Source organism: Crinia signifera, chromosome 12, assembly GCF_055691185.1.
Source record: "Crinia signifera chromosome 12, ASM5569118v1, whole genome shotgun sequence".
Classification (NCBI taxonomy): domain Eukaryota; kingdom Metazoa; phylum Chordata; class Amphibia; order Anura; family Myobatrachidae; genus Crinia; species Crinia signifera.
Window position 1 is genome coordinate 47366090 of NC_139228.1, and position 16367 is coordinate 47382456.

The 16367-nt window shown below is 45.4% G+C and overlaps 1 protein-coding gene across 1 annotated transcript in view; it reads left to right on the forward strand.

Annotated features, from left to right (window-relative positions):
- The window catches only part of LOC146049537 (uncharacterized), a 160182-nt gene that overhangs the window by 55640 nt on the left and 88175 nt on the right, over positions 1-16367 (forward strand). Inside the window, exon 3 of the mRNA XM_083166070.1 lies at positions 2841-2965. The gene's annotated coding sequence lies outside the window, so the exon portion shown is untranslated. The remainder of the gene's footprint in view (positions 1-2840; positions 2966-16367) is intronic.

Below are 16367 nucleotides of genomic sequence, written 5' to 3' on the forward strand. Positions count from 1 at the left end.
TTGAACAGCGTCAGTTCTTTCTTGTATGTGGAGAGTTGTTTCTCGAGTTTATCCACCCAATCGGCAGATTTGTCTGCAATGAGTTTGTCCTTGTATTTAGCCTCATACTCTTTGCACTTATCTTTAGCTGCAGCCATTTCTTTGGCTGACTCTTCAACTACCAGAGTCATGAGGTCGAAGGAGCAGTTATTGAGTATTGCTACCCAGCGACGACAAAACTCATTATTAAATCTCCCGATGGTTGGGGTGTTCCTGACTCGGAACCCCCTGGGTATTTTTCTTTCACGAATGTATTCGGATAACGTCACTCCATGCATGAGAAAGTCAATTTCTCTCTTCCTGATTTTAAACAGCCCATTGTAGATATCCTCCACCGATAGTTCTCCCAGTACATCCGCCAATCTCTCCTTAAACAAAACTGACTCTGTTTCGCTGTCGGAGAACCTCAGTCTCTCTCCAAGGGGAAGGTCAATTCTGCTGTGAGCCCTCGGGTCTCTCCCATCACTCTCTGGTTCCGTCATGGTGCGGAGACCGTGAACCAAAGTGCTGGTGAATTAAAAGTCACTTGCTGTACTTTCTGTCCCCTTTGTTGGGGAAACAGCAAGGGTATACACTTATCTGCACGTTAGTGGATGCCGTGAAATTTCTCTCCCACTGAAGGTAGGTGCGGAAAGAACAGGGTGGTGGGTGCCTTGTCCAGGTAACAGATCCTCTGTGTGTAGGACATGAACCAAGAAAAAAGATAAGATCCACTGGGTGCGCAGCTATAATTCGGCTGATGCCACAATCCGCAACACTTCTAAGATGCTCTGGCCAATGGTCCAACGTGATAAGGATCTACAAAAACTCAAGCATACTCAAATTATGCCCTGCTACACCAGAGGACAAAATCTCAGAGACATGCTGGTAAAGATGGACATTACCAAGAGAAGTAAACCTCTCACTCGTACTAAACCTGGTGGCTGCTATAAATGCGTGGGCTGCACTACATGTAGCTACACGACAGCTGGCAAATGGTTCTTCCACCCTCACTCTGGGAGAAGATATTCCATCCGCACTCCTTTGACATGCACCAGTACACACGTGGTGTATCTCATAAAATGCCCATGCGGCCTCTGTTATGTGGGCAAGACGATCAGGACATTTAAGACCAGGATGGCCCTACACCGGTCGGCCATAAAAAAGGCCTACGAGAAGAAGAACAGTGACCAACCGGTGGCTAAACATTTTCTGACAGAGAGACACAGCCTGGCTATGCTTCGTCATATGATTATTGACCAGGTGCCTGAAGGAGGTGATAGAGGGAAGAAACTGTTGCAATTGGAGACCAAATGGATCCATGAATTGGACACTATTACCCCCAGAGGGTTGAATGAGCAGATCTCATTCAACGTGTTCCTATAGTCTGCGCCATGTACCCTTTTGTCTCTTCCTTTCTTCTTTAGTCCGTCTGATTTTATCTACATTATTTGTCTATTTTGATTCTCATCATTTTTGCTACATTAATATTTTGTATATTTTGTTTTTTCACACAGCTTATTCATTCTATTTATGATACACTTTTGCACGATCTTTAATATTTGTGTATGTTTTGCAGTGTTATGTCGCCATGACAACAAGGACGCCGAGACTATGCGCCGTACCCAGAGAACCAGCCGGGCGGACGTCTAGGTTGCTAGGGACGCTGCCATGACGTCGCCGAGAGACGGGTCTACGCAGCAACGCACTTCCGGGTCACCTGAGCTGGGACTGGGGGCGGCGATGGACGGCGTCTGGAGAACTGGGCGACTCCTCTCTCAGCTATATAGGTGAGTGTATTCAACCTCTTATTTGTCTTGCACCGCTTGTTTGCTTTGAAAACGGGAATTAAATCCCGAAACGTCAGCACTTCAGTTCACTGTGTCTGAGTTTTACTTTCGGGAGTCCGTGGGAGTGCACGCAGCACTCGTGGTTGGCTATATATATATATATATATATATATATATATATATATATAGATCAATTGAGAATATGCAAATGGGAAAAGTATCAATAATGCACAATATGTTGAAATACAGATATCATATGAGACAACTACAGTAATAAACAATGGGTCAGATGATATCAAATAAGACATAGCACGATGGGCCGAAGGCATGAAAAATCTGATATTGAAAGGAATCATGGTAAGTTTACAAGAAGCAAATAAGTGTCAAATATTTTTTAAGCCCAGAAGGGGCAATGGTATTGAGGTGGAAGATCCAGAAAGCTTCCTGCTGTAACAGTAGCTTGTGTCTATCACCGCCTCTGGTGAGAAAAGGCACATGTTCAACCATCCAATAATGCAATGTGGGCAAGGGATGCTTGTGGTCCTTGAAATGCCAGGCAACGGGTTGATCAGATATCGCTACTTCTAAAGCTATTTTTATTGAAGAGCAGTGAGCAGCCATCCGTTCTTTGAATGTCCTAGATGTCTTGCCGACATATAGTAAACCACAAGGACATCGATAGCATAGATCACAAACCTACTGCTGCACAGCAGCACTTGTTTATTTTTTATCGAACTACCCGATTGTGGGTGTTTGAATGACGCTCCAGTCTCCAGATGTCGGCAAGTTGCACAGCTGACACAACGGTAGTTGCCTGGTTTTCTGGTAAGGAAATTACCAGTTTGTTGTATACGGGAAATTTCACTTTGACAATATAGTCCAGGAGATTACAAGAGGGGCCGTAACCTTCCGGACTATCTTGTCAAAAGTGACATTTCCCGTTGTGTCCGCTGTGCAACTTGCCGACATCTGGAGACGTTTTCACTGTGCGTCTTTCTCCTCTGATCTCACTCTCTCTATTTGTTTATGCAGGTTACCATGACAACCCGCTCTGGCTGCTGCGGGGCACACTGGCGATGACGTCACCCCCACTCGTCGGTGCTGGGGAGCATGGGAACTGCTGCTGCACAGGTGTTGGTGTTAAGGAGCTTATTTTGGTAAGTTCATTGTTTGCTTTTTTATACTCTGACGAAGGAATTAAAGTTCTGAAACTGTTAGCACTAGCTGATCACGGTCTCAGCTCATCATTGTCTGTATGAGGTCCCTCAACTAGGGAATGATCCCTATTTTCATCAAAAGGTATCTTTATTGCGTAATCCAACAGACCACGTGTAGCCACTCCAATGGTAAACAAACAGGTTTATTTGTTTTTAAAATGTAGACCTCACACTCTCAAAAGCGGTGTCTTTGCTCCCTCACCCGAAATGAAAAAAGCAGGATACAGTCCATCCACAGATGGCAACAAGGACAGAAAAGTGGAGGTCCCAATTAGAAGTCTTTAAAACATCAACGCGTTTCAAACTTTAAAAGTTCTTCCTCCGTGTGTAGAATCTACACCCGGAGGAAGAACTTTTAAAGTTTGAAACACATTGGTGTTTTAAAGCCTTCTAATTGAGACCTCCGGCACTGCCCAACTGCCAGGCTAGCAAATGAAGAATTGCCCAGGTGCCCGTTCCAGGGGGTAACAACCCCATTGTGTAAATAGCAGCAAAAGAAAAACGTCACTCCGGGACTTGTGTTGGAAAAAAAACAGTGTTTCTTGTCAACAGCGTTTCCAGACTCAGCTCGTCTTCAGGACACTTAATAGAGTGCAACCAACAAAACAAATTTATAAGAGTGTACATATATCAAATGAATCAGCACACCCACCGGCGTCCAGTGCTCCGTCTGAGACTCCCTGCGACTTCCGGATTGCAGACCAGAAATTACGTATCACCGGCATCAGAGTGCCCAGCACCCCCGGGGGGACTGTAACAAACATAAAGTTGATTGAAACAATAAAGTTTATTTAAACAAACATTTTTTGACAATAAAAAAAACAGTGAGTTGTGATGACGTCACTGAGGTGCGTGTCCCGCACCAGCATCTTGACAGACACCCCTTGGGGCGTGTCAGGAAGCATAAACAAATAATAACCATGGGAACTGTCGGGGAAATGTAGTAGTAGTATTAGTAGTACATTTCTTTATAAGGCGCCACAAAGTGTCCGCAGCGCCGTACATAGCAAACAAAAAACAAATTACAAGGTAACGTACAGGGTGTGTTGATAAAATACAGCATAAATAGGGGTATAGCTGGTAGAACTAAAATCAGCATCAGTTCTGAAGTAGGTGTCAAAATTGTTGAGGAGACTGAAGATGAAGTAGAGGAAGGAAGAACAGGGCAGGAGCACTGGTGAGGTAAAGAGGTAGGGTGGGTATGTGAGGAAGGAGGGCCCTACTCATAAGAGTTAACAGACGTAAAAGAGGTGGGTGGAGGAACGCAAAACAATAGGATAAGTAGGAACGGATGGAGGGGTAGGGTAGGCAGGATAGGAGGAGCAAAAGAGGTTAGGAGGAGGGATAGGCCAGTCGGAAGAAGTGGGTTTTGAGGGAACGATTGAAGGAGGTAAGGGAATCAGAAAGCCTGATGGGTGGCGGGAGGTTGTTCCAGTGCAGGTGGGGGGGGGGGGGCAGCGCAAGAGAAGTCTTGGACATGGGAGTGGGAGGAGGCTATTAGGTGAGAGGTCAGTCTGTGGCGGAGCGAAGAGGACGGGAGGGAGTGTGGATAGAGATCAGTGAAGAGAGGTAAGGAGCAGTGGAGGAGGAGAGAGCCTTGTATGTGGTGGTGAGGAGTTTAAAGAGAACCCGCAAAGGAATGGGGAGCCAGTGAAGAGATAGACAGAGGGGGGAGGTAGAGATGGAGCGGCGGGAGAGGAAGATGAGCCTAGCAGCATCATTAAGAATGGATTGGATAGGGGCGAGAGGTAGCCCAGAGAGAAGGATATTGCAGTAGTCAAGGCGGAAGATGACAAGAGAGTGAATGAGAATTTTGGTCGCGTCAGTGGAGAGGAATGGTCTGATGCGCGAGATGTTGGGAGGTGAAAGCGGCAAGACTGTGAGAGAGCACGAATGTGGGGGGTGAAAGAGGGATGATTCAATGATGACATTGAGGCAGCACGTTTGGTCGGTGGAGGTGATCTCGGTTTCACCAATGCTGATGGAGAAAGTTGACGAAGAGGGGATGTTCGTGGGATGGAAGATTAGAAGTTCAGTTTTAGCCATGTTTAGTTTCAGGAAGCGTTGGGTCATCCAGGCTGAGATGGCCGTGAGGCATTTGTAGACCTTGGACAGGAGTGATGGGAATGGGTCGGGGGAGGAGAGATAGATTAGGGTATCATCAGCATAAAGGTGGTAATGGAAGCCATAGAAGCTGATGAGGTTGCCCAGAGAGGTGGTGTAGAGGGAGAAGAGGACAGGGCCAAGGACTGACCCTTGGTGAACACCGGCTGACTGCGGGGTAGTAGGAGAGGAGGAGCTCGGAGTGGAGACGGAGAAGGAGCGTTCGGAGAGGTATGAGGTGAACCAGGAGAATACCATGCCAGTGATGCCAAAGGAGCGGAGGGTGTTGAGCAGGAGAGGGTGGTCAACAGTGTCAAAGGCAGCCGACAGATCAAGCTGGATGAGGATAGCAAAGAGGCCTTTGGATTTAGCGATAGTAGATCGTTAGTGACTTTGGTCAGGGCAGTTTCAGTGGAATGTAAAGGGCGGAACCCGGATTGGAGGGAGTCTAGAATGGAGTAAGTAAGGTGGCTTAGGAGACGATTATAGGCCAGACGTTCTAGGAAATTGGAGGCAAAAGGGAGATGGGCCTGTAGTTGGACGGAGAGTTGGGGTCCAGATTTGATTTCTTGAGAATTGGGGAGACAAGAGCGTGTTTGAAGGAGGAGGGGAAGATCCCAGAGGATAGGGAAAGATTAAGGAGGTGAGCCAGGTGACAGCAGACCGGCTGACTGAGACGACGGATAATATTGGAGGGGATAGGATCGAGCGGGCAGGTGGAGGGAGAAGCGGATTGAAGGATAGAATGGACTTCAGCGGCAGTGGTGGGGTAAAATGAGGACAGGGGTGGGAAAGAGGGGAGTGTATATGTAGGAGGGGAGGAGGGAGAGGGTGAGGTCATGGCAGTGATGGCAGTCCTGTGACATACCACAATACACAATAAAAACTAGCTATATATGCTCAATATTTGTGCAGCTGATACAGTCGGGAAACCCATTTAGGGTTACATAAAATAAATGTATCTACATTTTTATATTTTACAGGAAACAATATACAGTAAACTTTGCTTCTAATTTAGCCCAAAGGGGGCAACTGTCTGTAACCAATCAATCCAACGTGCTTCCCTTTGTAACAAAACCTTGTTACGATCGCCACCTCTAATAGAAGGGGGAACCCAATCTATCATTTTACATTTTAAAGAGGCAATGGAATGATTCATTCGGATGCAATGCCTAGCTACAGGCTGTTCATTGCATGGTGAATGATCATAACAAGGCTTTTCTGATGTTAGAACGGTGTAAGGCCATTCGCTCTTTAAAAGACCGAATGGTCTTCCCCACATACAATTTACCACACTGGCATTTGATGTAATACACCGCATGTGTACTGGAACAAGAGCGGAGAGTGGATACAATATTTTTTTACCCGATCTGGGGTGGGAAAAAGAATCTCCAGGTTCAGGGTCATTGCACGTAGTGCAGCCCAAACATTTATAGTTGCCTTGTTTTCTAGTAAGAAAATGAGGAGTATGATTGCTTTTAAAGGACGAGATATTATGGACTACCCACTGTTTAATATTTTTGCCTCTTCGATAACCTGGCATAATGGTCTTATTTTTAAGCATAGTCAGGGAAGAGTCATTACTGACCACTGGCCATATAGACTTAGCTTTTTGTAGTATGTCAACGGACTTGGTGGAATAATCCATAGGAAATATCATCCTATAGGTAAGATTATTATATTTTTATATTACAATTCTTTTATTTTTTTATTTTTTTTTATAGTCTTTTTATTGGTAATTTTTCAATAAACATTAAACATACATAAAGAAATGTCTTTACTTGTCATGAATATTACATGTTACATTTTGCAGTGATTAAGCAACAAGTGTCGGTCTAGATAGACATATGATAAACATTAACCGTAGTAATCGGACTATAGACACACACATGAGGAGGAGGGATAAGGGGGGGGAGGTCAGCTATGGATCAAGTTTTCACTTCAGTTTACATTCTAACATATCTAAGAGCGATACAAATTCAGTTAGAAAGTAGACATACAACAGAAGCCTAAAGATAATGAAAGCGCACTAGTATACGCAGGAGGTCTGGATCTTTATGCTTGGCGGCTTGAAACAGTGATTGGTAAGAGAGTGAGTATTATCTCTTGGGGGGTTTTTTTGTTTTTGTTTTTTTTCCCTCTCTCTTCCCCAGAACTTCTTAGTCTGGAATTGGGGATGTGATTTTAAGATATGGGCATGCCCTCAGCCACTCCTGTCTCCCAAAAAAGCTTTGGATGGTATTCTGTGATTGCTTATCCATGGAGTGAATGAAGGCATCCCATTTGTTATGAAACGATTTTATTGATGATGCATCATTAGTCATCAGGGATTTTAAGTATAAAATTTGCAATAGTTTTGTTGTCAACTCTTGTATGGAGGGGGGCTGATCTCTTGGTCCAATGAACCAGGACCAGTTTTTTCGCCAAAGTTAATGTTAATATCCGAAAGGGGATACATTTAGACGGGTGAGGGGTTAGACACGTGGTGTCGATTTCGTAAAGGAGGCATACTTCGGGGGTGGGTAATACAGATATTCCTAATATTTGGTTAACATAATTAATAACCTTTGCCCAAAATCTCCGCACTTTAGAGCAATCCCAGAAGCAGTGAAAATATTTAGCGTTTGCCATTTTGCATTTGATGCAGTTGCCTGAATCTGGGTCTACCGTGGACATGTATTTGCGTTGTGCTGGGGCAATATAAGATCTATGAAGGAATCTTAGGTGGGTTTCCTGTAGATAAGCCAAATTCAGATGTCGAAGATATTTACCATAGTGTTCTATTGTAGTTAAAGTGATTTTGGCTGGCTCAGGAATGTCAGCCTTCCATTTTGTATAGAATTCTTGTAGGAGGGGAGGGTAATTATTATTTGCTTCTATTAGGAAGGGGTAAAGGTGTTTTAGTTTGTAATCTTTGGACCTCCGTAGCTGGAGGAGAGTAGGAATGATATGTGTCTTCTTGCCCATCAGGGAATCCACATTGAGGGTGTGGACATAATGTCTAACCTGAAGATATAGGTAAAAGGTTTTGTTGGGGAGTGTATATTTCCTTTGTAGGTCAGCATATGATAGGATGTGACCCCCTGGATCGAAAACTTTGCTTGCCTTATCAATACCCGCCATTTGCCAAATCTTGAATGTAGGATTAGTTAACGATGGGCTGAAGCCAGGGTTTCCCCATAGAGGTAAATATGGAGAGGAGTGATAGTCTTGTTTAAGTTGTTTATTCAGGCCTACCCAGATGTTGTAAGTGTCTTTGAATAACACATTTGAATATATATCTTTCGGGATAGTGGAGGGTTTCATATGTAGCAATGCAGAGGGGGAGTAGGGATCAAAAACTGCATGGTCTAAGGCAATATCTGTGTGTGTGGATTTTTCTAGCAGCCAGTCTCCCATGTATCTAAAAAATAAAGATTTAGTGTATAGATTAAAATCTGGTACGCCAAGGCCACCTTGAGGTTTAGGAAGAGTTAGTTTTGATAATGAAATTTTGGCTCTCTGTCCTTTCCATAGGAATTTAGATATTGCGGATGTGATTTTTTTTAAGGTCTGTACGTTGAATAGCAGTGGGGAGCATTTGAATCGTATAGAAGAGTATGGGGAATATCACAGTTTTGACTGCTGATGCTCTACCCATCAACGATAGGGGAAGAAGGTTCCAGGTGTTCATAAGATTGATTAGTTTGTTTATGGTAGGGGTAAAATTAATTTTATATAGATGTTCGATTTTATTAAATATATGGACCCCTAGGTATTTTAACTGTGTCGTTTTGGTTTTGAGTTTTGGTAAGATGGGGGAGGATGTTGGATCAAATGAGTAATTTCCCAATAGCATGATGTCTGATTTATTTAAATTGACTTTGTAGCCTGATTCAGCACCAAAGCCATCAATTATCGAGAGTATCGCCGGAATTGAGAACATGGTTTTTTTTTTTTTTTTTTATGATTTTTATTAAAGTTTTTTCAACCATAAAATATACAAGATAAACAACATAATGTTTGTTACATACTGTTAAAATCTTACAGAAATTACTATGTTACCTTTTATATTTTCTCTTTCAATGGTCCTGGTGACATAGCTCAACACTGGGCTGTAGGAGGGTCCGAAGGAGCCAGGCACCTATCCTAAAGCTTTTAGAGGGTAGGCTCCTCCCCTACTGCATCCCGGACTCTTCAGTTCGTGTTAGGTGCCCACTGGAGTGGGTGCTATTCTAAAGGGCTACGGGAGCAGCCGAAGAATTAGAGTAGTTAGGGTATTTTTATTGTTTTATTAACTTTCACTCTAGCTAGGTAGGCACAGTGTGAGGATTCTCATTAGTGAATCCTCACCCTGCTAGCGCAGCAGGAGCTGACAGAAGTGCGTCCTGTCAGCTCACTGTGCACAGGGGAGACGCTGTCTGGCCTCCCTGTGCAGCGCTTACAGCTTCTTTTAAGAAGCTGCCTGGGCTCCGGAGCGCTCTGAAACCGGCTTCACGCTAGGTGGGGATCATGGGGGACAGGCGCTCCGTGATGGCGGCGGCCATTTTCTGCGGAGCTTACACACTGAGCTCCTGTTATGAGAGGACAGCAGTGTTGTTACAGGCATGTTCCAAGTGGTCCCCAGTCGAGGGGGACCAGGAGATCCTACCAAGGGAGTGGCTGTCTGGGGGTGGTTGGCGCCAAAAGTCACGGACCCCGCAGCAGCACGGACTTGGTCTCTTCCCTCACTCTGTTTTGGCACCATTCGGAACGCTTGCAGCGGAGCTGAGCTGGCTTACAGATCCTGACAGAGTGTTTGGATTTCCTGGGCATCGTTTCCCCGCATCTGATACCGACAGACAGATAAGTGGCTGGGTGCATTGACTCTGTATAAGCGCTGTTGTACATTGTATGCACTGTGGGTTACTTTACATCATGTCTGAGCAACAAGCTGTGGTTTTGGGGGAGGGAGCCCTTAATACACTGAGCGCTTGTAATGTGTGTACACAAAAATTTATACCTGAGCAGATGGCCAAGGGGGGCTTGTGTATTGCTTGTGCTGCTGTGAGACCCATGGGGAGTGAACCCCAGAGGGCAGAGCAGATTGAACCCGCGTGGGCTAGTGCCCTGGGCAGGTCGGTTAATGTTTTAGTGCAATTGCTGGACAGACAGAGTGATGCCTTGGTAGAATCTCAGAGACCTATGTCATCATCTCAGCAGTCCTCTGGCTCCTTGCCTCTTACCCAGGCAGATCCTGCCTTCATACAGGTTATGCAGGATACTGCAAAGGGGATCAACAGGTTTAGTGACTTGCTAGACAAAATTGATGTTGATGCTGTAGGGACCCCTAAAAGGTCTTACTCGGTGCCTTTATTGGTAGATGAAGAGGAGGGAGCATATGCGGACATCCCCTGGGAGCAGGGTGATGATTCGGAAGATTCCTCAGCCGCAGGGGTGGAGGATTTGATTACAGCTGTTAAACAGGCTTTAAAACTTTCAGTGGAGGATAAAACTCCTGCTAAAGGTGTATTTAAACGGCAGCGTAAGGAAGCTGTTACTTTTCCTTCTGATGAAGGTTTACAAGAATTGTTGGAAGGGGCTTGGAAATCCCCTGATAAAAGGCTTCAGATGCCAAAGAGATTCCTAAGTCTGTACCCCATGCCAGAGTCTCATGCGGAGCTCTGGGAAAAAGTGCCTGTTGTTGATGCTTCTGTGGCGCGTCTGTCAAAGGCTACTGTATTACCAGTGCAAGGGGGCGCAGCTTTTAAGGATCCTGTGGACAAAAAGCTGGAGGGTAACCTCAAAGCTATATTTGAAGGGGTGGGATTCACCCTACGTCCTCCTATTGCTTCAGCCTGGGTCTCTAAGGCCATGATTGAATGGGCTAATGATTTATGCACCATTTTACATGCTGATCCTGGTGTATTGCTGCTGGCGGAGAAGCTTAAGGCAGCCGCAGAGTATGTGTTGGAAGCGGAAGAGGAAGCTCTCAAAATGTTTCCACAGTATCTATCAATGCCAGGAGAGTACTCTGGCTTAAGGCCTGGGAGGCAGATAATGAGTCTAAGAAGGCCTTAGAAACATTAGCTTTTAAAGGAAAGCTATTATTTGGATCTGAATTAGAAGAGATTATTAAGCAGGCCACGGGTGGCAAGAGTACCTTCCTGCCTGCTCCCGCGGCAAAGCAGACATCAAGATTTTCTGCTTTTAGGCCGTCCTTTCGGCCCTCCCCTAGAGGTGGTGTGTCCTTTCGAGGACAGTCATTTAGGGGAAAGTTTCAGTCCTCCAGGGGTAAGGCCCCGAAGTCAAAATTTGGCTCCTTTCACAAGAAGCCTGTCACCAAAGGAGAGGACAAACCCTCCGCATGACTGTCAGGGGATTTGCCCGGCAGTGGTAAAACTGGGGGGTTGTCTATCACATTTCAAGGAAGCATGGGCTTCTCTAGACCAGGATTCCTGGGTTTTAGACATTATAGCCCAGGGCTACAAAATTCCCTTCAAAGGTCTTCCTCCGAGAAGATTTATTCCCACGGCTTTACCAAAGGAAGCTCGGCTCCGTACAGCTCTCTTAAGAGCAGCTCACTCTCTGTTAGAGAAGGGGGTGGTAATCCCGGTTCCCAGGGCAGAGTGAAAGAAAGGCTTTTATTCCACTCTGTTTCTGGTGCCCAAACCAGACGGGTCTTTCAGACCGATACTGAATTTAAAGTCTCTAAATGTCCATTTGTGGGTAGACCATTTCAAAATGGAGTCTCTACGGTCAGTGCTGCTAAGCCTGGACCAGGGAGAATTTTTGGCGTCCATGGATGTCCAGGACGCGTATCTTCATGTCCCTATACACCCAGAACATCAGGCTCTGTTGAGGTTTGCGATAGGAGACCTGCATTTACAGTTCCAGGCGTTGCCCTTTGGTCTGGCCACAGCACCAAGGGTATTCACCAAAATAATGTCTGTAATGGCGGCTGTGCTTCGGCTGAGGGGAATCACAGTGATACCTTATTTGGACGACTTGCTGTTCAAAGCAGAGTCAGCAGACAGGTTGCAGAGTCAATTGGCAGAAGCCATCAGTTTTTTGCAGGCTCACGGCTGGCTTTTAAACTTACAAAAGTCTCAGTTGGTGCCGTCACAGAGACTCCAATTCTTGGGAGTCATTCTGGATACCCATCTACATCGGGTATTTTTACCGGAGGCAAAGGCCAGGGATCTGGTTGCCTTAGTCCAGGAGATTCTCAGCTCTCGGAGCACATCAGTGTGGAGGTGCCTCAAGCTGCTGGGGAAGATGGTGGCGTCGTTCGAGACGCTGCAGTTTGCCAGGTTCCACTCTCGGGTGTTCCAGTGGAACATTTTGACGGCTTGGTCAGGAAACACACAGACCATGAAGTCAGAACAGATAGTGCTGTCTTCGGAAACTCGAGCCTCTCTGAAATGGTGGACAGACGTGGATTCCATTCAGTGGGGTCGGTCACTGCAGTCCTGGAGCTGGCTGGTAGTAACTACCGACGCCAGTCTCAGGGGCTGGGGGGCAGTAGTCTTGGACCTGCGGCGGCAGGGCTTGTGGACTCCAGAGGAGTCGGCTCTACCGATCAACATCTTGGAACTGAGAGCTGTCTGGAAGGTGATTTCTCTGGCGGGAGACAGGCTACAGAGACTCCCTTTAAGGATTCAGACTGACAACGCCACAGCTGTGGCGTATCTGAATCACCAGGGAGGCACACGCAGCAAACTGGCCATGTGGGAGGTGTCCAGAATCCTCCTGTGGGCGGAACAGAATGTTCCAGCAGTATCAGCTATATTCATACCAGGAGTGGAGAATATAGAGGCCGACTTCCTGAGCAGGGAGGAGCTGAAGGAAGGGGAATGGAGCCTAAATCCTCAAATATTTCATCAGATTACCTTGAAGTGGGGAACTCTGGATGTGGACCTGATGGCATCCAGGTTCAACCATCAGGTGCCCAGGTTTTATGCCAGGACAAGGGATCCACTGGCAGATGATGTGGATGCCATGACTATTCCCTGGGAGGGGAATCTTCTGTACGTTTTTCCGCCAGTTCCAATGCTGGCGAGAGTGTTGAAAAGGATACAGGCCCAGGCAATCCCGGTGATCTTAGTGGCCCCGGATTGGCCAAGGAGGTCCTGGTACTCGAGGCTTCAGAGATTGTCTGTGGACTCGTGGCGTCTACCTCTGAGGCCAGACCTTCTAAGACAAGGACTGTTCAATCATCTGGATTCAGCTCGATTAATTTTGACGGCCTGGCTGTTGAGACCGCCATTCTAAGGAATAAAGGATTCTCAGAGGCAGTGGTTAACACCATGATAAAAGCCAGAAAGTCAGTGTCTTCGGCAAATTATTATAGGGTCTGGCAGACCTATATTCGATGGTGTGAGAGACGGAAGTCACATAAATCACGTTTTAAATTGACAAAAATGATGGAATTTTTGCAGGATGGTTTTTCCTCTGGGTTAAGCCTTCAATCCCTAAAGGTGCAGATCTCGGCCTTGTCCATCTACTTCCAGAAAAGGATTGCCGGAAGTTCAGACTTTTCTACAGGGGGTGTCTCGGTTGAAACCTCCCTACAAACAACCAGTAGCACCTTGGGACTTATCGCTGGTTTTGGAATGCCTTCAGAAGGCACCTTTTGAACCATTAAGGTCGGCGGACCTTAAGTTTCTCACATGGAAACTGGTATTTTTGTTGGCAGTGGCATCAGCAAAGAGGGTGTCAGAGTTGGGAGCATTGTCATGCAAGTCTTCCTTCCTGATATTTCACGATGATAGGGCGGTTCTTCAGACGGTGCCCCAGTTTTTGCCTAAAGTAGTCTCTACTTTCCATCTAAATCAGGAGATAGTTCTACCTGTGTTTCAACCCCCAGAGGGTTCGAGAAGAAGGGAAAAATTGAGGAATTTGGATGTTGTGCGTGCCTTACGCATTTATGTGGACAGAGTTAAGAGTGTCAGAAAGACTGATACCTTGTTAGTGCTGTATGACATACACAAAATTGGTTGGCCTGCATCTAAGCAGACCATTGCTAGGTGGTTGCACTCTGTTATAGCAATTGCATACACTAAAGTTGGTAGGCCTGTTCCGGCCAGGATTAATGCGCATACCACCAGGTCGGTTGCCACCTCTTGGGCGGTTCGACATGGGGCAACAGCTGAGCAGGTTTGCAGGGCTGCCACTTGGTCATCTGTTCATACATTTGCCAAATTCTATAGGTTCCATGAGTTCGCGTCGGAGGACACATCATTCGGGCGAGCAGTAATGAGAGCTGCAGACCTGAGCGTACCCACCCAAAGGACCGGCTCTGGAACGTCCCAGTGTTGAGCTGTGTCACCAGGACCATTGAAAGAGAAAAAGGGATTTTTGTAAGAACTTACCGTTCGAATCCCTTTCTCTGATATGGTCCTGGTGACACAGCGATCCCTCCCTTAAGCTCAGTAAGTATGCCAGTGTTCATGATGTTCATGTTATAATTGGTTAAAAAAAAAAAAAAGTTATTGTTGAAAAATGTGCATATAATATGTGCAGGCGTTTGTACTGAGTTAATGTATTCCAGTGGCTTTGAAAGATTGAACTGAAGAGTCCGGGATGCAGTAGGGGAGGAGCCTACCCTCTAAAAGCTTAAGGATAGGTGCTTGGCTCCTTTGGACCCTCCTACATCCCAGTGTTGAGCTGTGTCACCAGGACCATATCAGAGAAAGGGATTCGAACGGTAAGTTCTTACAAAAATCCCTTTATATGTCTCTTAAGCATCCATTGTCCGAAGTAAAGTTTTGATATTTCTAATAAACCTTAAGTCTTTTATTTTTCGGACTCCATTAGAGCGGTTAACTAGAGCTCCTGTAATTATTATGCATAGAAGGTATATAAGGAGAGAAAATTGAAACACAAACATTTCTATTATACTAAACATTTACACATAGAGACAAGACCGGGGAGACAAAGGGAAACAGAAAGGAATGTGTGAAAAAAAAAGGGGGGGGGGAGGTAGGGAGGGTGGGTGGGGGAAGAGAGAACATGGGGTTAGTAACATATAGCAGCATGTCATCTGCGAAAAGAGATACTTTTTATTTCGGATCCTAATATTTAATCCCCTGGAAGTCAGGGGAGCTTCGCAACAGCATCGCCAGAGGTTTGATGGCTATAGCGAAAAGCAGGGGGGATAAGGGGCATCCCTGTCTCGTACCCCTGTGGAGACTAAAATAATCTGATATCTGTCCATTGCACATAATTTGTGATACTGGTGAAGTGTATAGCAGCTTTATATAGGATATGAATTCCAGGGGGATACGGAACCTTTCCATCATGTTATATAAGTGGGGCCAAAGGACAAGGTCAAAGGCCTTTTCTGCTTCGAGACATAATTGCTCCAATAGGTGATAGGCCAGACTTGTTTTGAAGGTGTTGAACAGCTGCAGTAACCTTCCTAACGTTGAGGACCGAATGGCGACCTGCAATGAAACCTGTCTGGTCGGGATGAATGATGTCAGGCATTATTCCCTTTAATCTATTTGTCAGTATCTTTGCCAGGATCTTATAGTCCGAGTTAAGCAAAGAGATCGGTCTGTAAGATCCTGGCATTGTGAGGTCCCTTCCCTGTTTGGGTAAGATTTTTATATAGGCTGCATTGAAGTACAGGGGAGGGGTCTCAGATTGTAAAATGGCATTGTATACCCTGGTTAAGGGTTCTATAATTTGCGGAAGCATAAGCTTATAAAAACTCCCTCCTAACCCATCTGGGCCAGAGGCCTTTCCTGTTTTTTTTGTCTTAATGGTGTTAAGGACTTCCTCAGATGTTATAGGGGTTATAAGATGTTTAGTGTTTTCCGTCTTAAGTACAGGAAAGTTAAGAGTATTCCAACCAGGAATAGTGGCTCTTGGACTCATGGTATCATTCGAGGGAAGCTGGTTAGGGAGAGAATATAAGGAAGAATAAAATTATTTCATGGTGTGAGCTATCTGTTCGTTTGAAGAAGTAGAAGAGCCGTCTGGGAGTTTTAAAAAGTGGACAGTCGCCGATGGTCAGGTGCAATTAAGCATATTAGTAAGCAATTTGCCTGTCTTATTCCCAAAACGATGATATCGATAATTTATACTATAAAGACTTTTGTTCCCGCTCGCATGAAGGTATTCATTAAAATGGGTGTTAGCTATTTTATAGCTTTGTTTATTAGCTGGTGTGGGGTTTAGCTGGTATTGTGTATATGCACATGTGAGAGTTTTTTGAAGTCTTAGGAATGTTGATGCATGTGTTTTGTTGAGTCTAGCGGTATATGAAAGGATA